Genomic DNA, 22381 nt, shown 5'->3' with positions numbered 1-22381 from the left:
CGAATAATAAAGATTCTTTTCACCCCATTAATACTAATGTTGGAAGTTAGCGGCATCATAAACATAACATCACCACCAGCTCCCTAACCATAAGGACACCTGTCTCCCACCTCAACCTCTACCTCTCTTTTCATCCTCCCTTGATTGTACCCCTTCTGAAGGAAGAGCGGAATAGCCATTTCCCTGACTTTACCAGCTCCCCAAAAGGGCCTTTGACTACAATGTTAGCTACGGCAGATAATGTCTGCAATTGAAAAGTCCCAATTATTACTAAAAAAAAAAGAAAAACATCCCACCAGATTTAGGCGGACCATTTCGTTTACCGTTAGTGCTGACGTATGCAGGCCGCTTTCGCACGTTACCAAGAATGGGTATTATGCAGGCTGACGGCTGAAAGTCAGGAGGAGTGTGTGTGATCAGCTACAAGCATTTTGCAGATTTATCTCAAGAAGGCTGAACCGCTATCGTACTGAATTTAAAGCAGGTTGCTAAAGTTCGCATGTCCTTATGAAGCTATAGCCGCTGAATTTAATTGAGAGGCTGGGGCGGGGTATCTGTGACAAATCTTTCCAAGCGCCTCCCAATTTTCTGTGGTTTCTGCTGCCAAGGCCTCGCAAATTCTTGCGCCCTATCCTGTCTTTAAAGGTTTGACACCTATGGTTTCAGACATGTAGTGTTTTGCACCTTTGAGTCAGATCGATGAACAAATTACGACACGTCAGTTTCATTCTAATGAACAGAGGCGCTCCTTGAAAAGTAGAAAGATATAGCGCTCTTAGTGAAATTGAAGACTAAATGGGATAAAATAATTTAAAGAATACGTGCTTTACAACCGTCATGTTTTATCTGAGTTTAGATCGATTATATTCGTGTTCTAATGCCATTGTCAAACATAAACGCGCAACTGGGAAGTGCTCAATTTCTGGCCGCTGCAGCATATCGTAAAATACCCTAACAATCAACAGATGTTGAATGCGTGACTGCACAAATTAAGACCTTGCCTTTTCGTGGCGAAGCAACTACCCAAAGTGTATACAGTTATGGCCGGTTTGACTTAACTGGGACAGCGAACCTCCACATTACCTGTTCCAAGAAAGGCGTGGATCCGCTGTGAAGAGTTGCAAAGCTTTCAATTTAGTATTGTGCTCTCTGGCTTATTTTCAGAGCAGCGCTGAGGGCCTTCAAGAAGCCCAGGAAAAGGTAATTAAATTTATTCACATACGCAACGACATCGTCCGCTGGCGGAAGGTTCTATCTCAGCGTCCTTGTCAGTAATTTCGATAACGGTTTGTGACAAAAAGTGGGGCTTGTTCTGTATGCAGTGAATGATCAAAAATATCGCGTTTCCGTAACATTGGTTTACGTTGTTAGATGAAAGAACGCTATTATTGACTCTACGCCTGTGTTACAAGCTTATAATAGTTGACAAAGACGATACGAAACGACGCTAGCTATGCTTGCAATAATAAGTGACATTGAAAACCTTAAAACCGTGGTCATAATAGCAGTTGCATATGCTTCATATATGTGTGACCTACATGCCCTTTGATGTGAGTCAGTAAAACATTATCTGGAGCAGAATCTCAAGCAAGTGTTTGGTATATCACTAGACGAGCAGAAAAATTCTTGCATCTGTAAGATGGTAGGATTTAGGCAATTATTAAATCCTTTATGTCTGAAAAGAGCGCTTTCAAGCAAAGGAATAAATACAAAAATATAAAGAGGCTAAGAATCATATGGGAAGAAATAAGAAGCGACACGACAGAACTGCCAGCTCAAATGTGGGTAGTACGTTGTACTATAGGCGAATGCAAAACATAGCCTGGTGTAAAGACAAAAAATTTCTTTGCGACATGCGCCTTCGGTTTCAGCTGTACCTGGCATGCAAAGAATTTAACCAAATGGGATTGCTAGGACGATTGCATGATTTTCTACGTAAAAACTAGATGCAGCATTCATAGATTGTTTACATATATATATATATATATATATATATATATATATATATATATATATATATATATATATATATATATATATATATATATATATATATATAAGCTTTTTATATATATGTAAACAATCTATGAACGTTAATCAAACTAGTCATGGTTTAAGAGTGCGTAAGCCTATTATATATATATATATATATATATATATATATATATATATATATATATATATATATATATATATATGTGTTGGTTTGTGGGGTTTAACGTCCCAAAGCAACTCAGGCTATGAGAGACGCCGTAGTGGAGGACTCCGGAAATTTCGACCACCTGGGGTTTTTTAACGTGCACTGACATCGCACAGCACACGGACGCCTTGCTTTTCGCGTCACTGAAAAGCTGCCGCCAGGCCGGTAATCTATCCCGCGTCCTTGGGAACAGTAGTCGAGCATCGTAACCACTGCGCCACCCCGGCGGGGCATATGTGTGTGTGTGTGTGTGTGTGTGTGTGTGTGTGTGTGTGTGTGTGTGTGTGTGTGTGTGTGTGTGTGTGTGTGTGTGTGTGTGTGTGTGTGTGTGTGTGTGTGTGTGTGTGTGTGTGTGTGTGTGTGTGTGTGTGTGTGTGTGTGTGTGTGTGTGTGTGTGTGTGTGTGTGTGTGTGTGTGTGTGTGTGTGTGTGTGTGTGTGTGTGTGTGTGTGTGTGTGTGTGTGTGTGTGTGTGTGTGTGTGTGTGTGTGTGTGTGTGTGTGTGTGTGTGTGTGTGTGTGTGTGTGTGTGTGTGTGTGTGTGCGTGTGTGTGTGTGTGTGTGCGCGCGTGTGTGTGTGTCTGTGTGTGTGTGCGTGTGTGTGTGTGCGTGCGTGCGTGCGTGCGTGCATATATACGCAAAGGACTAAACGGTTTCCCGTCCTAGGCATACTTGAGGTAATTCTTCGATTGTAATTAGCGAATTGAAGAAATTTTCATTTCTCTTAAACTTGCTGTTTTGTGCCTTGGGTAATTCGACCCGTATATCAATCCTTATTTTGTTTGTCTTGTGGGGTTTGACGTCCTAAGGCGACTCACGCTATTAGAAACGCCGTAGAGGAGGACTTCAGAAATATCGACCACCTGGGGTTTTTGAGCATGCACTAACATCGCACCGCACATGGGCGCCTTGCTTTTCGTCACCATCGAAAAGATGCAGCCGAGGCCGGCATTCAATCCCGCATCCTTGGGGCAACATTAGTTGAGCGCCATAACCACTGCGCGACCCGGACGGGCCTTATTGCAATGAAAATATCAGTGTAGTAAGGCAAGCCTCTGGGTATCATTTGAAACCTCTAAGGGAAAGACCTAGTCTAGATGGCGGTTTTTACGATGCACGTGTCGAGAACATAAACCGTGCCTTTACAACTTGAACATCTTGACCTGACCGAAGCTACCGTGACTTTTTCGGGTGCGCTAGACGGCTTCAGCTCCTGTGGAGGTTTTTTCCCCTTCGCACAGTGCAAAAAGTAGAATTCGTCCCGACGGAGCCTATAGCAAATATAGAACGCTGCGTATTTCTTAACCTGCTCTACACTGCACAAATATGCTTCAATAAGCTCATGTAGAGCGCAGGGATCACGGAAAACCTGGCCATGAATCCCTTAGAAAGAAAATGTAAATGTACGATACGAGGGACATTGCTCTGTGGCAAAATTGGCTCATATTTTTTACTTCATATTTAGAGGAAGAGAATACAGCGTGTTGTGAGAACTTACACTCCTTTCAGAGCCGTTTCCTGTATCCTTCTTCTACTGAACATTCCAGCAACGCACACAGACCACAACCAAGAGTGAGGCAAGAACAGCGATAACCTTAGGCACTCTTAGGCAGCCGGTCCAGTTTTGGAGTTTATAAACTTTGCGAGAAGTCAACCTAGGCTACGGCGGTTAACTAGGATTACGGTTTGCTACGTGTCAAGGCTTCTCCAAGGTTGTGCGCTTTCTTTCGGGAAAAGTGTTTGAAACAATATGTTTGTTAGCATTTGATCTAGAAAAGAGGGACAGGATAGAAACACCACAGATTGCCGTTTCGATACAAACCCTTCTTTTTTGCTGCAAGTCCTATTTTTTTGTTTTGTGTGATGGTACCCTTCCTCCCGCGGCAAGAGGCCCTTCCGCCACGATTCAACTTGAACAGTGTCAGCAAACAGGACGGGTTTAACCTATGTTTGAAAACAAAATGCGAAACTAAAGCTTCTTCTTCTCCAGTAATTACATTTTTAAAGCTAGAATTTAAATCACCATATGCTGTAAGCCATACATCCCAGAAAAATATTTAGCAGCAACGCAACACAAATGTCGATTAATGTGCGGCAGAACAATCTGTATATATGAGTGTCTTGAAGGAAACGTAAAAATTATTGCTTAAATGTGCCGTTTGAGAAGAAAATGCAGCAATAATTGAAGTTTTGGAGCGCCGTGTGTGAACTTTCACTTCTTTCTTATGTATAGACCCATCGTCATCATCTCTCTTATCTGTTGGGAGCACCAGGCTCTGTAGGCCAGATTTTGCTGAAAGAAGAGACTTCCTCTGAAGCGGTGACTTACAGTATAATGAAGTGTCCACTTCACTACACGGTAATAAAGTCATATTAACAACGACCGCAGTTGCTGAATTCGTGCTTAATTCCCAGTTCTTGAGCTATCTAAAGTTCCTCCTAAGCTAATTCTGTGATTTGTAGAACAGAAAATATTTTTACCGAAAACTAATCACGAATAGGTGACACACTACTGTGACGGTGCATTCATCAGGCTCCATACAGCATATTTTTCCCACTTTCCACCGTGATCCATCAGATCCTAGGCCGCTGCTAGAAGGGAATGATCGGGAGTTAGCGTTTGGTTTCCGGTCAAATTTTCTGACTGGTGCTAATAAATTTATGTCTCTCTCTTTCGCACGCACATATTTTGTCAAAAGAATTGCCGGCGGTCATTAAATTTGGAAAACCTGTACATTTGGTACGTTCCCCGATGCACTGCGTAGACGAAGTTATAGTTGCAGAAGGACTATTTAGGCAAATGTTTTTTTTTTATTCGGCAGATTTTTCTAAAATGCATAATCAAATTATGTTGAAGGCATCAAAATTATATTATCCTACATTTTCCCTTTCCTTATTTCAAGCGTTATGCCTTAATAGCCTGGATGATTGCCATCTCGTGTATATTGCGGGGATTTTGAGAGTACATCATAATCAGCAAGTATAGTATAGTGAAGTGATGTGGTTGCGCGGAGCAGTTAATCTCTATATACATACTGTTTGTATAAATTGGGTTGCAACCTTCATTAATGAAATAGGGATGTTACGAAAAACAGAACCCATCACGCATCGTCCCACTGCCTATAGGCACGTGTAAAGGCAAGGCTGCGTTTTCAGAATGGAGACGTTCTGTAATTTATGATACAAGCGAGATTCGATAGGCTATTCAAAAATTTTCTATCTTAATACTAGTCGGTGCGAGAACTAATATATGTTACTCCGGTTTGCCTACGATGCCATAAAATCCTGGCTTCGAACTCTACTTTAAACACCCTTGAAATGCCTTATATATTTAACACACAATTCAAGCTATCCTTCGCACTCTTCTAGCCATTCACTATAAATTTTTGCGCCATTGTTCTTGCTTATTTGAATGCGTTTTTTGAGCAAATGTAAAGATGAGGGAGAGTCACCATTGATGCAGCCCAATCGAATAGGTAGTTTCCAGCTATTTTGACTTTCACTCTCATCAATAAAAACTGTAAGTTCTTGAGCTCTTGATGGGCGATGCTTCCTCGCGATGTATAGTAAACCAAGTTGCAGATTGGTGTGCAGCCTTAATAATACGCGTGTTTAGGCCATGCAGGAAAATTTGGATTGATTCACTGCCTGTGGAGACGTGTCACTCGTGATAGGATATATCAAGCACTTTGTTCGTCCTACGTAAGTATAGCTCCAAGGACAGATATAAAGCATTAGGGCATGAAATGTTATGTGACCAAATAGGGGATATTCAAAAAGGATCGCCTATAGAAGGAAAAACGCGAACTACTACGCGCAAACTTGTTAGGAACGCCGGAAGTTATCTCGATAGCAACTCCCCGCTGCTTCAGTGAAACGGTCGCAGCTCTCCCTCCCGAACATAATGCTGCGTGCTCTTGTGTATGGGGCGAGCTGCTAGGTTTGATCCGGGAAACGATGTAAAAATACGTTTTTACAAGCGATTTCCCGTGACACGCAAAAGAAGAAACGCGATCGATAGAAAGAATACCACAGTCTTTTATTCCTCCGTTCCCCTAACTGGCATCGCGTGAACCTGAGTTTCTGCTGCTACCGTACCGTTCGCCTAACTGGCATCGCGTGAACCTGAGTTTCTGCTGCTATTGTAATACGTAAAAGTGCCATATATGATGTTCATTCGTAGTTTACGTCTACAGATTATATGTTTTACTCACGGTGTCTTCCATACGCGTCATTACATGCCCGCGTACATGTTTGCATGGCACTACTGATTGCGCATAACAAGCGGAACAGGCAGCTTGTTTCCGCCCACGCAAGTGAAATGCATTCGTTTATAGTGGTGCTGCACTCCCGCGAGAAATAAACATCCTTAGAGAACGTTCCACTGAAGTTCAATTATGGAGGGCATACTGCTGGGCTAGTTGGTGGTGGTTATCAAACATTATGGTATCGCAGCGCTTTCAGACAAGGACAAAGGACTAGGGACACACACAACTGCGCTGATGTGTGTGTCCCTAGTCCTTTGTCCTTGTCTGAAAGCGCTGCGATACCATAATGTTTGATCCATTATGGAGTTGTGCAGTCATAGTGCATACATGTGTGATCTGTGTGTCGCTAACCGGTGCTCGTCCAGTTTTATCATAGCTTGATTCGCCAATGTATCATATTGTATCATAGCTTGCTTCGCCACTAAATTCGCACTTACATATTCTGGCCATTGTTTTTGCAGAAAGAGCTATATACAAAATATAATTGTGTCGCGAATGTTCCCTTTCATCGCTGCTACACTTCCTTGCACGTCATGTTGCGACCTACAGGTCTCCTTTCACGGGTCTCCCCGAGACACTGTCATCAGCATAAGGTGGTTATTCGCCATTGCGCGGAATAAAGGCTCTTTATTTTAGGTCATCACGCATGATCAGATACGCCCAAAGCGTTTACAAACGAATTACTTTGTACCATGTGGCTCAGAATGCACGCATACATTTGCATCCAATAAACACGAAACCGCGAGGGCCATAGAATTCAATACTTTCAGAATTATCCCATTGGCAGACCAGGCTTATTCTGACCTGAAGCCCGAACCGCGCAGCAAAGCGCACACCTAAGCGATGAATCTCTGTAATTACATGACTAGCAGTTTACCGGTATCGCTCAAGAGGAAAGTATACAACAGTTGCATCTTACCTGTACTCAACTATGGGGCTGAAACGTGGAGGTTAACCAAGAGAGTTCTACTTAAGTTAAGGACAACCCAGAGAGCTATGGAACGAAAAATGGTAGGGGTAACATTAAGAGGTAGAAAGCGTGCAGAGTGGGTCAGAGAAATAACTCAAGTTACCGACATTCTAGAGGAAATTAAGAAGAAGAAATGGACATGGACAGGACATGTAGTGCAAAGAGAGGATAACCGATGGTCGCTGAGGGTAACAAACTGGATTCCAAGGGAAGGAAAGCGTAGCAGGGGGCGGCAGAAAGTTAAGTGGGCGGATGAGATTAAGAAGTTCGCAGGGGTCAAGTGGATGCAGCTAGCACAGAGCCGGGTTAAGTGGAGAAATATGGGAGAGGCCTTCGCCCTGCAGTGGGTATAATTAGGCTGATGATGATGACGACATGAGAGAAGGATGAGGTTGAAGCTTCATGTGCACAAGTGTGAAGGATGACGCAACTTATTGCGCTAAAAATATCTACGGCTGAAGCAAATTACCAGTACGAAGGGGAAATACAAAACGAAGCCTTTATTGAAGACGAGCGGTTCTTATCTCAAATATCTCAGAGTTCCCTTTCGGAATTGCCAGCACTGATAGAGAAACATACGCAAAACATATAGCGACTCAAGTTGTACTGCACTACCAATACCTGTGGCGAGCAAAGCAGAAGTCTACAACTCGTTAGAATGTGGCTACATTTTGTCTGCGTGGAGCGGAGCGGTTTATGGATCAAATTAGGCTTTTATGTCTACGTGTAGTTTCCTGAATGCAAGCCCTTTATTGCAAAGATGAAAAATATTATATATTTTATTTATTAATACTGCTAACCCTCGACTTGAGGGTCATTACATGGAGGTATATAATATATATATATATATATATATATATATATATATATATATATATATATATATATATATATACACAAGTGCAATTATCTTCCCTAAAGTACACTAAATAAAACAGAATTAGACATTTGCGCAGCAATCCTCCAGGAACGTGTTCGCACCTATCTCAACTTTTTCTACATCTGTCTGGTCCACAACGTCGCTTGGTAGTTGGTTCCACATTTCTACTGGATCGGGAAAAAGTAGTAGCGATCGACATTGTTGAGTGCAATAATAAGTTGCAATACATTACTGTATTTTTTTCGTGGGCAACGCTTCAGAGGAGGTGTAACTTAGTGTTGTTTATTAACTTCTACATTACCATTCATTATCAGAAAAAAAAGTTTCAATTGATGCTTTCTTCTCATTTCTAGTGATTGTAACTGACACTTGTTTAGAATTTGTGTATTAATCAGTGCGGCGGTATTTAAAGCATATGAAACGAGCTGAAATCCTTCGAAATTGTTCCAGTTTTTGTTTTAAACCTATTTGATTTGGACTCCACACTGCATTGCGTACTCTCTAACTGGCCGCACGAACGTCTTGTAAGCAATGAACATAATTTATCTAGGTGCATTCGGCAACTTCCTCTGCAGGAAAGAAAGCTTGTGGTATTTTTTGAAATAAATAATTTGAATATGGGTGCACCAATAAAGATTATGAGTTAGTGTCACTCCCAAGAGTCTGAAATTCATCTTCATCCAAAGAATTTTCACTAATACTATATCGAAACGGCATACCATTCTGCTTCCTTGTTACATGCATGTAAGTAAATTTTCTGTAGTTTATTTCGATGCCCTATTTCAGGCACCACGAGTTTAGCGATTGAAGGCACCTATTTATATTCATCTGATCTGCAGGACAAGCTGCGGGAGAAGAAAACAGACAATCATCGGCAAAAAGTTTCATTCTGACAGGCGATTCAATGATCGCAGAAGTATCATTCATATAATAACAAACACAAAAGCGGATCTAAAATGGAGGCATGTGGCAGCCCCGACAGAACGTCACGCTTATATAATACTGTGCTTTGTATTTTGGTAACCTGGCAGTGGTCACCTATGCACGCCTGAATCTAAAGTACAATATTTTCATTGATTCATAGTCTGTGCATTCAAAAAAATCTTTATGATACGGAACTTTAACGAAAGCCTTCGGGAAGTCCACACAGACCCCATCTACCTGCTGACGTTCGTCTAAAACCTTACAAAAGCCATTCAGAAAAATCGACTGTTGTTCTAGTTGGGGCGTGGTGAGAGTCGATACACGGCGCAAAATTAACAGGACGAAATATAAACACGGACAAGGCGCTACTGCGCCTGAAGTTAATTGCGTGAATTCGCATCTTAAGCAAGATTCGAGCTGAGAAGAGCACTAACTAAATAGTTGGCATGACAGTGTGGCGACAAGCTTGCGAAATCAATGGGCACGCTCGGTCAGGAACAAAATTTCTTTTTCCATCAGTGAAATGAAAGTCGTTCTGACACAATCTTCATCTGCTTTTTTAATTAGACAATCTTGAATAATCTCTTTGCTATATTTACCTTTGTGCTTATTAAGGAAACGTGCGTCAAAAAAAAAAAACAGGGAGCACACCCGCTTCAATGCGCAGCAAAGTGCCCTTTTTTAGCAACTTTCCCCAGATGGTTATGAGGCTCAAGCAAACACTCATTAAAACACCTTCTACTTTTTCCAATGTATTGTTTGCCGCAAAGTAGTGGAATAATTTAAACCACTCACACCTCACATGGTACAAAAGGCTCACGGCGTTTTATATGGCAGCCCTTCGGTGACACTTTTTTCAGAATTTACCTTTGCGCATAGTCTACCAAGCTTTACATGTCCTGAGAAGACAACTCTCATGGGAATCCTGCCTGGAATCTGTCAGGTTATGGCTGGTACTATGCAGGTACGGAACGACGACGGTCGTTGTTGTTGTGGTTGTTGACCAAATAACATATGGAACATACCCACAGAGAAGGATCAGCCAAGAATTGTGCAGCAAAGAAATTTTTAAAGTATACCTACAGGTAATAAAAAAAAGAAATGTAATTTAAGGGGTAGAGGAAAGGAAACGAGAAGGAAAAAAATAATATAAAATCAAAAGTGCTAACACACACGGGAGATTGACACTTGAATTGTAGAACAAGTCATGTTGAAATACTTCTCAAGGCAAACGAGTTGATTCCAGTAAAAAATTTTGCATGGCGGTAAAAACAGACCTGTGACTGTCCAAAGATAGTGACGCCAAATAATAACAATATCGAGCTACTTAAACTGATGTCAAGATGTTACAATGGCATATTCATAAACTGTCTTCTCAACGTACTGAAGCGGCGGCAAAATTTAAAAGTTATCTAATGATTCGGATTATCCACAAAATGCGCAGACTGGAGGAAGTGCCAAACCAGACACCTGAAGACTGAAATATACAGGTCTTTTTCTTTTCTTGCTAATCGGTTTCGCTATTGAGGCGCTTCTTTTTTATCTTACTGCCGGCCACAGAGACCAGCAACTGTCGTTCGTGACCTGCAGCTACGAAGCGCGAGAGTTGGCTGTCAAAACTATGCATTTGATGGTAATGGCATAATTTTTGCATGGTATTCCTAAAACGCCTGCTTATGATACCCTTTTTGCTACTTTGGAATGAACAGAGGCGTTGGGCAGGATGGGTTTATTGGCCCTAGGCTCATAGCACCAGCAGATACGATGCGATGAGAAATAGACGTTGAGGTCAATGAACAGTATGCTGTCATTCTCTGGAGCTTCAAATGTCAAAACTAGAGCTTGGAGGCACTCCCTACCTGCAGAAACAACAGTGGCAGTGGAAGCAAATGAGCCATTGTGAGAATCAGGTAATACCAGTTAATCGCCAACATATCTAAACATTCTTGAGACGCCCATTCCTGCTAGGCTGGCACAAAATCTCCAGTTGCAAAAAGAAAGAAAGATGTTGCTCAAAACTGGTGCTAAGCAGAAGCAAATGCACTCATCACTTTTTTTTAAATAAGCGGAGCCTCCTCACACTGTGTAACTAGACGACAGATAAAGCGCTACCAATTCTAAATATTTTTATCGTGATGCCACCTTCGTTCTGAAAGCCTACATTACCGTATTAACCAATGGCATCCTTGGCTCGAGACTCCATCAAAACATCTATCAGGATTGTCATTAAACAAAGTGATCAGTTGGTTAGAGCTACTAATTATGCAAGGATCGTCAATTTACAAAACCTTTAGTGTTGACTGCAGGAAGGAAGCGACCATTTTGGCCAGCATCTATTTTCTGAAACGATGACTCTGGAGTGATACCATGACTTAGATGTTTTTGCGAAACAAAAAACATGTTCATGCTGAGCTTTTTACACGAGTCAATACTCCGCACAGGGTGTTCAACTCTAGATATTTAAACAGGTTCAGGAACTTCTTTTTACCTGACCTATGGAGACACGCTTCTTTAAAAAGGTTGACTTTTTGGCAGCGAGTGCTTTGGCATTATGTTCTCCCTGTGAGATCACGCAGAAACCCCCTTCTTTATCTGGCGGGACTAATCACCTCGAGTTATTTCGGATGTAATCAACAGTGTCACTCTATGCTTTGTGATTAGCGTGAGCTGTAGTCCGTTTTCACAATTCCACACCTTCCGACACGAACCTGAAAACCTTGCTTCTCCGGCTGTACAGGGCGATGCTTCTGACCAAAGCAAGTAGTTCAGGCGCTGACCTCTTAGGTTCAAGTGCGAACTTTGGTACCTTGATTAAAACCTTCCTTATGCGTTCAAAAGGCGTTCGCCGTTTCAATCAACAGCGTCACTGCCAAAATGATGGTCCAAAAATCATGCTAGAGGGGACACAATAGGTCGTTTACTTACACGCAAATGATGGATGTGTTTAGCTAATTTTTGTTCAAAAACCTTGCAACATACGTAAGTGAGTGAAACCGCATTGTTTGGAAGCCGTTGATTACCACCTATAAAAACTGGAACTACTATTACGCTGCGCCAGTTCCTACGTAAAACATGATCCCGCAATGATTTTTCAAGTAAAATGAGTAACCAATAAAACAAACACTCAGCATTATATTTAAAAAATTCCGTTGGTATTTCATCCGGAACGCACGATTCTTTCGGACCCTGAGACAGCAGCTGCTGACACATATCCTCCCTATTGATGCGAATATCTTGCATCGAGTATGGCAACGTGTAAATTGTAGTTTTGTCACTCTTAATGTCATTCTTATTCATAGTAGTGACCGATTGGAAGAACTCTATAAACAGATTTGCAATGTAATAACAGTCACTTAATCTTCCCCATCCAATACCTGTTTGATTACGTTCTTCCTCGTTGAAAAATATCGCCAGAACTTTTGCGGTGAGTTTTTGAGGAAGTTATTCAGTGTTGTATTGAACGTTTTATTTTACTCTAGCAACGCTGTTATGAGATCGTTTTTTGGTGCTTGAAAGTTCTGCCTCGCTATGTTTCATCTTTCGTAACCTTTTTAGTTTGCGCTTTAGCTGAATGATCTCTATAGTGTTCCATGGATTGAGCGGCTTCAATTTCTTTGAGCGAGTAAGAACAAATTTATTAATGCAATATTTTAGTGTGCCATTGACAATTTGCCGTGATTCTTCGATACTTTCAAGGTATGACGCATTTGCAAACTGATCGAACTGCTTCTGAGACGTCTAAGATAGACGTATCGTCTGCGCGGTTGTAATCTTTGATATGTATTAATACAAGAAATATTTTACGCATTTGTGTGTTCAACAAAATATTCCAACAGATCATATTTTGGTTAAATAAACTTCGCTTGACAGATACATTGTGGCCTACCACTTTACTGTATAAGAAAAATAAAAGAAATGACTCTAAGCTTGATGTAGCCTTTGTAAAATTCTTTACTATTTGTTTAATTTAAAGAGTAAATATATTTTCCATCATTTCATTCGCACTGATTATTTGTATATTACCCTCTGACAAAGTTGCCCTATTAATATGCGACAAATTGAAGTCGCCAGCCACTATTAGTCTGGGGTTCTTATTTACATGAGAGTTAAGGAACAAAAGCAATTCACCTAACGAATCAGGAGGTGTAGAAGGCGGCCTGTACACAGTACCTACTAAATGCACAACGTTACCACAAGAAACCTTACACCGTGTCATCTCAGAAAGGGTGCAGTTAAGAGCGACTGCAAATACAGTGCTTTTCATGACAATAGCCAAACCCCCTCCTTTAGAATTTCTGTTCCATCTAAACACAGTGTAACCTGATGAAAAAACCTTATCGTTACCAATTCCCTCATGTAACCAGTTCCCCGTTATTAGCAATAAGTTAGGGATTTCAAAAATTAGTAACTGTTTCAAATTATTTGTTTTGTTTGCTACACAGCATGCGTGTAACAGAATAATTCCGAGCTATATAACATCCACCCAGACGGCTTCGTCTGGCGTGCACATTGATACATAACAAGCCCTAACGGGAGCAGCATGCCTTCTGCCGTTGCCTTCCGGACGGACAACTACGAGCGCCCAACGCCGCTTGTGTAGCATCAGTAAGATTGGAAAGCGTACAGTGGTCTGCTCTCCCGCTCAGAAGTGAAAATGAAGCCGGCTGGCACCACGATGGGGAGCTAAAACTCTTCCGAAAAACCACCTGTTCAAGCTCATAACGCAAAGCAACCAACAACAAAAAACAGACTGTGCACCTGACCGTGCAACAAGGCGGTTGCTACCAGTAACGGTTAACATTTTAAACACCTCGGTTATTAGAACTAAATTCTGTACAGCGGCTATAACTCGCGAGTCTCCCTATAGGTCTTTTAAAAAAGCCGGCCAACAGAGAGAGTGATAGAGCTTATCACCTTGAACTTATGTACAGCTTTCGTGCAAACACAAAAAATTCCATTGGAGAGATTTGGAATGGGTCAGGTTCGAATCCAGGTAGTTTGGTTCAATATCTGAGCCATTTAACCAGCGAGAAACAGCGGCGGATACTTCAGCTGGTTGTAAACAGAATTTGGCGGCTTGGCTTCCAGATAGAACAATAAATAGGGTTAAATATGTAGCCACCGAGCTCGAGACAGCCGCTGCAGCGGAGCTTATCGTGGTGGCTGCGGGAAAACGTCCGCATTCTCGAAAGAAGCGACATGTACAGCTGCGCTCCACAGCACCAAGCGTATAGTCACAGAAAGTGTGTCGGCTAAGTATAGAGCAAAAACAGCAATTACACCAAAGTAGAACTCGACAAAAAAAAATTGTGATTTCGCATTATATTCGGTTTAAAAAGAATGAAAGCTGTCAAATATGAAGTGGATTACCAGGAGAATGTTCTTATATCTGTCATAGTATGCTCGCTACTCCCCAGTCTAAAAAAAATGCATGAATATTCCCTATTACTGCGATACAGCTGGAGGTTTTCCTCGAGAAAATATCCAGCGTTGTCCCGTGCCTTCTGGTATAAAATTCGCACATTGGTGGAATTCGTTTGTAATGGCACATGTAGACATTTTTTGTACGAGCGGTGATTAGCCGTGGTAATGAAATTATATTACTCCGTATTGCAATGCGTGCAGTGTTATTACTAGAGGGGTGATTAAAAGACGGCATAAAGGCTTGGCGAGGATACTAGCAGAGAGATTATTGTCGTTTTGCAGAACTAAACCTTTATAGATTGTAAAGCCCGTAAAGGAGTCCCGGCTGACACATAATTTAGAGTAGGTGGCGACAAGCACTTTAGGTCGCTGCAATAATTGCGGAAGATGTGGGGTAAGCGGAGGGGTGGAGATCTAGCTGCCAGAATTCTTTGTGTCGCGGGCTCAGCAATCGTTTCATGGTATGTAGTTCGCTTACAGTCCAGAAGCAAACAGCTAGGTGTCTGTCCTGCTTGAAGGCTTCTAAAACAATCCCAACTCTCTCAGATTTAAATTGAAGTCCACACGCTGAGCCCATTTTCATCTTAAATACCTATGATCCGCAGTCCAAAACCTCATTTCTTTCTTCACATACCAGATTATAATTTATATTTAGGGAAGATAATGAAAGATTCGCGGAGCCAAATTCCAAGACATTTGACTTGTATGTTCATTTGCTATATTTTACGAGTTCATTTATATTTAACTTACGTGTGTACAAACCTTGGATTCTTCTTTTAGACATGTTGATTTACAAAATGTATTACAGTTTTTGCAAATGCCAGCGTCTCACACCGGTGAGTGTCATATATTATCTGTCAAAATATGAAGAATAACGCAGGTATGATCCAACTATCTACCTTACTTTTATTCTTTACTCTTCCGTCCCCGCTGTGTCACTCACCTTGTGTTTACCTGGTCTCAGGTCATGTGCAAGACCAGCTGGACACCGTGCTTCAGGCCAGCTTCCGTCTGCGTGGCTGTTTTGAACAAAACAATAAGCTGCTTTCACAACTACTTTTGTTTCTCTCATGACAGAACTTTGACTCTGAAACTGTGATTGAAACAGGTTCCAAAGTTTTATTAGCATCAGTAGGCTTTTGCTTATATTTTACTAGGGCCCCTGTATAGAGCATCTAGATCCTGCCTTAACCATCCTCAGTCACTGTTGTTCACCAAACTTCTGCGACATGCACGCCCCCTCTTTTAATGATATCCGGCTCTAGCCGTAAGGCAGTCTTGTTCTTTCCAAAAATCTTGAAAAGAGCAATCCCGAAGCAAAAGAAGTTTGAAGAAAGCAGGCTCACCTATGCTAAACTTGAGCATCTGCTCAGGCAATTCAAAGCTATTGCACTCTGCACTACACGAAGAAAATGGGTAACGCTAACCAACCTAGCAACCAAAATCGTGCCCTGGGGATCTTCTCGTAAAGCCACCGTAACTAGGTTTGAGGTGCCAATAGACCAGTGCAAAAAATAGCTTCCTCTTTTCCGCCGGCTAACATCTCAACTGGTCGCCAACCAGAATAAAGTAGTGAGTAGAGGTCTATCTGTTTGAACGATTCTCCGATGCCTGGGTGAGATCGAAGGCATGCCATAAAATTTCCCTTGCGTCGGCAGCAGACAACTATATCGTTAGCTACCAGACCATTATTCGGGAAGTTAGAGAGAGCCAGAAGGTTAAGCCTAAGGTAGTAAAGCTCGATATTACGTGTCCGGAGAGTATTGTGTGCAGGGAACAACTAGAACGGTTCGACTTTTTGATAGTCAATTTTTCGCGGCACAAAAAGGAAAAGAAGGTGCTTTCTGAATGTGCGTGATCATTATTGTTGTGTTTCTGCACATTGAAATTTGTTTTTTTCTACGCTCTATACTGCATTTATGGATACTTTAAATTGTTCTAAACTTTCACTTCTCATTACAAACAAATACTCTACTGTCAGTGGCCATGTGCGCCGACATTTTCAGCTTGATTAAAAGTTCAGTACTAATATTTCTTGTTTTTTTACACGCTGAGCACACGTGCGAATATTAAAGACAATTAAACGTTTTAACTATACTTGGAAAGGCAGCATACTACATGTGCAGTAGTAGTGAATGCGGCCCAGGAGTTGGGGATGCGGGAGAAGGATTCCTAAAGAAAACTTCATTAGCCGGACTCCGGCGTTCGGCAAAGGAAGGAATAATTGAACGGTGGCGATAGCAACAAATTTGTGGTGGTTGCTCAAAGCAAGGTTTCGGGCTAAGCTCTTTACGGTGTTTGAATATCGTACACAACATTGCGAGATATGGAGCGAGCATCGTCTATATTCGAGCCTGCAACAACGTAGAACCAACCTTGCATGGTTACAATTTTGTACAATTGTCTTCGCTTTATGGCTTATAGAAATGTACACTGACACAAAGAGAGGTTTCGGTACTTAAAAGCAAACAGTTTTATGTTTTACCAAAATCATGAGAAGCTTGGACGAAAAGCGTTGAAATGGACATCTCTTATTCCCGAAGAATATCACAATTCACTGAATCGGTGGCTTCTTATTAGTAGTGTGCCGACAGCTAATAAAATTGCTCAGCCCATTAATCACGTGACAAATGAGAGGTTTTGAAGGAAATAAACATCGCCAACAAATTTTCCGACCACGCAAATATTGCTGAAAGAAAGAAATTCGAATATGTAAATGTGCACATGGAAATTAATACTGGCGGTAGACAATACATCTTTCCCTCGGAAACTAATAAGGAATGAATCAGCAAATCAGCTGTCAGTCATACAATACATCTGGCTGATCCCACACCTGAGTTGTGACGGGCAATGAGAAAACGCTTAGGTACAGTATGGACTTCAGGTCCCACTTTCTGCAGCAGCCTCACTATTTATTCAAATAAATTACACAACAATTTGCATATTATACGCCACTAAATTTGAAATTAAATATTTAAAACAAGATCAAATATTTATTGCACATGCTTATACACTAATGCAGGAAAGACTATCACGCAATCGACTCAATAACAAAGTGACATAAAAGGCCTCAGTGATTGTAGCAATGAAATTTAGGATACTAATGATAGGTGGCACGCACCGAATTACTGCTGCTAGAAAAAAAAAATTGAAGAAAGATTGGAGTGCGATGCAAATTACCAGGCATAATGTTTGTGGAAGCTCAAAAGCCAATCGATGAATATTTATTTGCCTTATATGGTATTTATTAAAGGCAGGGCACCTGAACTCTGGACAATGAGAATCAGAAATCAAATAGAAGGGTTTAGGGAAGGCTCAGATTCTTAGACCGGGCTTCGTCAAGAGGGATTAAATTCGTCTAAGGAGAGTGTTCTTTAGGGCAATGCCAGGCGTTCTATAATCTGTCATATGGCAAGTTTGGTGAGATGGAAGCATGCCATCCGCTCACACAACTAATCTACACGGACAATGGGTTGAAGTTCTCTTCGGGTACCGTCAGCATGATCGAAAGCTGGATTAGCGCAAAAAAGAGAAAAAGATGTAACTTAGGTAGAAGAGGAAAGAGAATAAAAAGGGGTGTGAACTTGTTAGGATGTGCTATGTGCCCAGGCCATTCTTGTATACGGTAAAAAAAAATGAGTAACCAGTTGCAATCGCAATAATTCTATTTCAAATGTAACTGATTACAGTGGTCAATCGCCGTCCCAGAAAAGTAAAAAGAAAATAAAACAGACCCGTAATTCGTATAATTTCTTCACTTCAGAAATTATTGCCACAGCAAGAACTCAGCCAAGCTGCAATAACCTATAGTGCGGCTAGCTAAATCATTTTCGCGACAACAATGTTGGATAGCTGTTCTTTTTCTTCGTATATTTTGCACTTCCCTCGCGACGACATGAACTGCTTTACTGAACACACTAATAGCGCCCAGCATAAAAACGCCTGAAAAACTAACTGATAAACAAATAAGTCTATAAAATGTAGAGAGATGAGTACCTAAATATCATGAGAAGATAAGAATAAAAATATTGTTTTGAGTGACGGAATCTGAAAAATAAACGATGAGGAAGAAGAAGAGAGCTATAGTAAAAGTGTTAACAAGGTATGTGGAGTAGTATGCGAGATGAAAGGTTGCCTGAGAAAGAGAGTAGAAGGTGCTGCGCAAAAAATAATTATGGATGCCTATACAATGAATAAAAAATGAAGTGTCCATAGAAATATGATAGAGAACAGATTGTAAACTGCGTAGGAACTTGTAACGCGCTTTTCTCCTGTGGTATTTGTTTTGCTCCAACCAAAAGGAATGTCTTTGCGGAAGATTTGTCCTGTATTGAGTATACCTCAACAATTTTATTTATTTATTTGAAATCCCTTATCCCCGTTTATCTCCAGGGGTTCACAATTTTTGTTAGGTATGCCTTTCCACGTGTTTTTTGTTTCTTTCGCAAAGTTGACGCTCGATAATGATTGCATCGCAAATGCTAAATGATGTCCACACCACATTGATTTAGATGGTTCAAACCGCTCTGGGAATGTTTTTTTTTTTTTTTTGTAAAGAGAGTAATCATTTGCTCTAGAGTTCACTCGTTTTATTTTTGCTTTAATATGTAGTTCTTACGAAAGTTATAGAGCACTGTATACTGTATATGTGTACTGGCACCCTGCATACGCAGTGGCTGGTGTCATCAACGGTACGGGAACCATGGAAGAACGCAAATATTATCTAACTCATAAGAAAGGGGGCACTAAGTACTTGAAAAATTAGAGACCAATCAGGGTACTGTCTGTTACGTATAAGGTATTTACCAAAGTAATGGTTAATCAAATCGGGACAACACTCGAGCAAAGGATCAAGCAGGTTTTCGGAAACGGTACTCTACTATCGATCATATCCATACCATCAATCAGGTGATAGAAAAATGCTCGGAATATAACCAGCCCTTATACTTAGCATTCATTGATTACGAAAAAGTATTTGACTCAGTTGAAACCTCGGCGGTGATGCAGGCATTGCGAAATCAGGGGATACACGAGCCGTACGGGAAAGTGCTGGAATATATATATAGTGGCTGCATAGCAACCATAGTTCTGCATAAAGAAAGTAACAAAATTCCCATAAAGAAAGGTGTTAGGCAAGGAGACACAATCTCCCCAGTACTATTCACAGCTTGCTTAGAGGAAGTATTCAGAGACTTTGAATGGGAGGAGTTAGGGATAAGAGTAGATGTAGAATACCTCAGTAATCTGAGATTTGCTGATGACATTGCCTTGCTAAGCAACTCAGGGGATGAACTGCAAATAATGATTGGTGACCTAGACAGGAAAGGTAGAAAGGAAGGCTTGAAAATCAATATGCAGAAGACTAAGGTAATGTTCAACAGCCTCTGAAAGGAACAGCAGTTTACATTAGGTAGCGAAGTACTGGAAGTAGTAGGCGAATATATGTACTTAGAACAGGTAGTAATCGCAGGTCCGGACCATGACAAAGAAATAACAAAAGAATAAGATTGGGATGGAGCGCATTTGGCAAGCACTCGCAATGCTAGCAGCTTACCGGTATCGCTCAAGAGGAAAGTATACAAGAATTGCATCTTACCTGTACTCACCTATGGGGCTGAAGCGTGGAGGCTAACCAAGAGGGTTCTTGTTAAGTCGAGGACAACGCAGAGGGCTATCGAATGAAAAATGGCAGGCATAACGTTAAGATATAGGAAATGTGCTGAGTAGGTGAGAGAAATAACTCAAGTCACTGACATTCTAGTGGAAATTAAGAAGAAAAAATCGGCATGGGCAGGTCGTGTAGTGCGAAGAGAGGATATCCAATGGTCGCCTAGGGCAATAAATTGGATTCCAAGGGAAGGAAAGCGTAGCAGGGGGCGGCAGTGAGTTAGGTGGGCGGATGAGGTTAAGAAGTTCGCAGGGGTCAAGTAGATGAAGCTAGCACAGGACCGAGAGCATACATTTCTGATCAGACTCGATGAAGCAGAGCATGTACTGTGCTATGTCTTGTTTTGCGTCCAGGTAAATTCGTCGAGAAAAGTATTCTTTTTGCATTTATTGATCGACACTGTATTTGGGCAGTGCATGGTTTAAGTTAAAAAAGGCCATAAAATATCTTGTTTATCATGTAGAGTACACAACGCTGGCTTTTCATTGCGTCATATCCTGCGAGATTGGTTTAAAGTTAAAAAAGGCCATCGAATATCTTGTTTATCCTGTAGAGTACACAACGCTGGCTTGTCATTGCGTCATATCCTGCGAGATTGATTTATGGTTGGAGACATTTTTAAACGGGTTCGCATGTTGGTTCTTGGGACCTTTATTAGCTTTTATGTCGCGGTTATCTCCTCATCGCCATTTGTATTAGTAACTCTACTTGCTAGCTATAGTGGTGTTAATTGCGTGGGCTGTGTCGGACGATGGCTTTTGAAGTGCAGGATTTGCTGCTGGGTTTCAGATTTCCTCCCCACGAAAACAACCTATATATCGCTGCATTCCGGGTAGGATGCATAGCCCAACAACAATGTTGAGAGGCAAACAATTTGAATAAAGCAGTAACATTGATGTTGAGCTTTTTCTGATTAGATGACCGGTATAATCAGAAGAGAGGATCAGTATGTATCACAGGATATTTCGTACTTATAGCAAGCTTTAACAAACCTATGTGCCGAACACAAATACTTCGGCTTCGCAGCAAAAGAGCATCAATGAAACAAACAAGCACATAGGCTGAAATGACGCCTCGGATAACATTCCTTTTTTTGCGTCTTAAGATCGTGCAGAAGGTTCACAAACGAAGTGATCTGCATCTCCTGCCTGTTGGTAAACATCATGTTGCGTCGATGTATTTTGCACTAGAAGCAGGTTCTTTCTCGATCTCTGAACGTGCTTGCTTCATTCATAGGAGTAGAAAAAAAATCTTCAGTTCAGAAGACGTACGCTCCTTGTGTCCTAACGTGCTGTTTTCTTGCGAACTAAATTACGTGCTGATTCCGAGCTAGTTCACGAACCGTACATTAGACTACATAAATCAATTGTTGGATGAGTGCGTACGTGACCTCATAATGCAGCGCCGCGCAGTTCCTTTCTTCCTGGCTTGTTCAGAATGCTATATGCGTGTTTACTCCGTGTTTCAAGGCGCTAAATGCATATGGTCTGAAAGCGAGCGTACGTGTATCGCATTATTGCGACAAATCCTTGACATGCAAATGAATGCGCCTAGTTTGTGGCCTCAATCTTTCCTCAGTTTCGTATTACATTTTCTAACATTGCATAATTCTACTTTTTCTTTCATTCCACCTCCCGGTAATTTTATTCTTCATCAGCTTAGTAATATTGCGAACGTTCTTTGCTCCGTAATACGAATATAGTTGATAAATATTGTCTGCACGCAACTCATGCTGCTGAAGATGGTTTCAAGAAACTCATTTACCTTGACTGAGTAAAAAGTATCTTTTAACAAAGCACGTCGACGCTGTTCTGTACTAACACTGTAGTTGTAATTTCTTTAATCTGAAACCATTTGGGGCAACTAGTAGCAGTATGAAAATGTATTAGACATGCAGTAAACTTAAATAGACTCATTGGTATGTAAAATAGTTTCTGAAGAAAACAGTGATATTGGATGCAAGAGAAAATATATTCCAGTAAATATTTACCTCCGAAATAAAAAATATTATTTTCTTATCACAACATGGCGTTTCAATTGATCGATATTA

Source organism: Amblyomma maculatum, chromosome 10, assembly GCF_055883805.1.
Source record: "Amblyomma maculatum isolate TAMU_Amacu chromosome 10, ASM5588380v1, whole genome shotgun sequence".
Taxonomy (NCBI): domain Eukaryota; kingdom Metazoa; phylum Arthropoda; class Arachnida; order Ixodida; family Ixodidae; genus Amblyomma; species Amblyomma maculatum.
The sequence above is the reverse complement of the archived record's forward strand: the minus strand, read 5'-3'. Positions refer to the sequence as shown.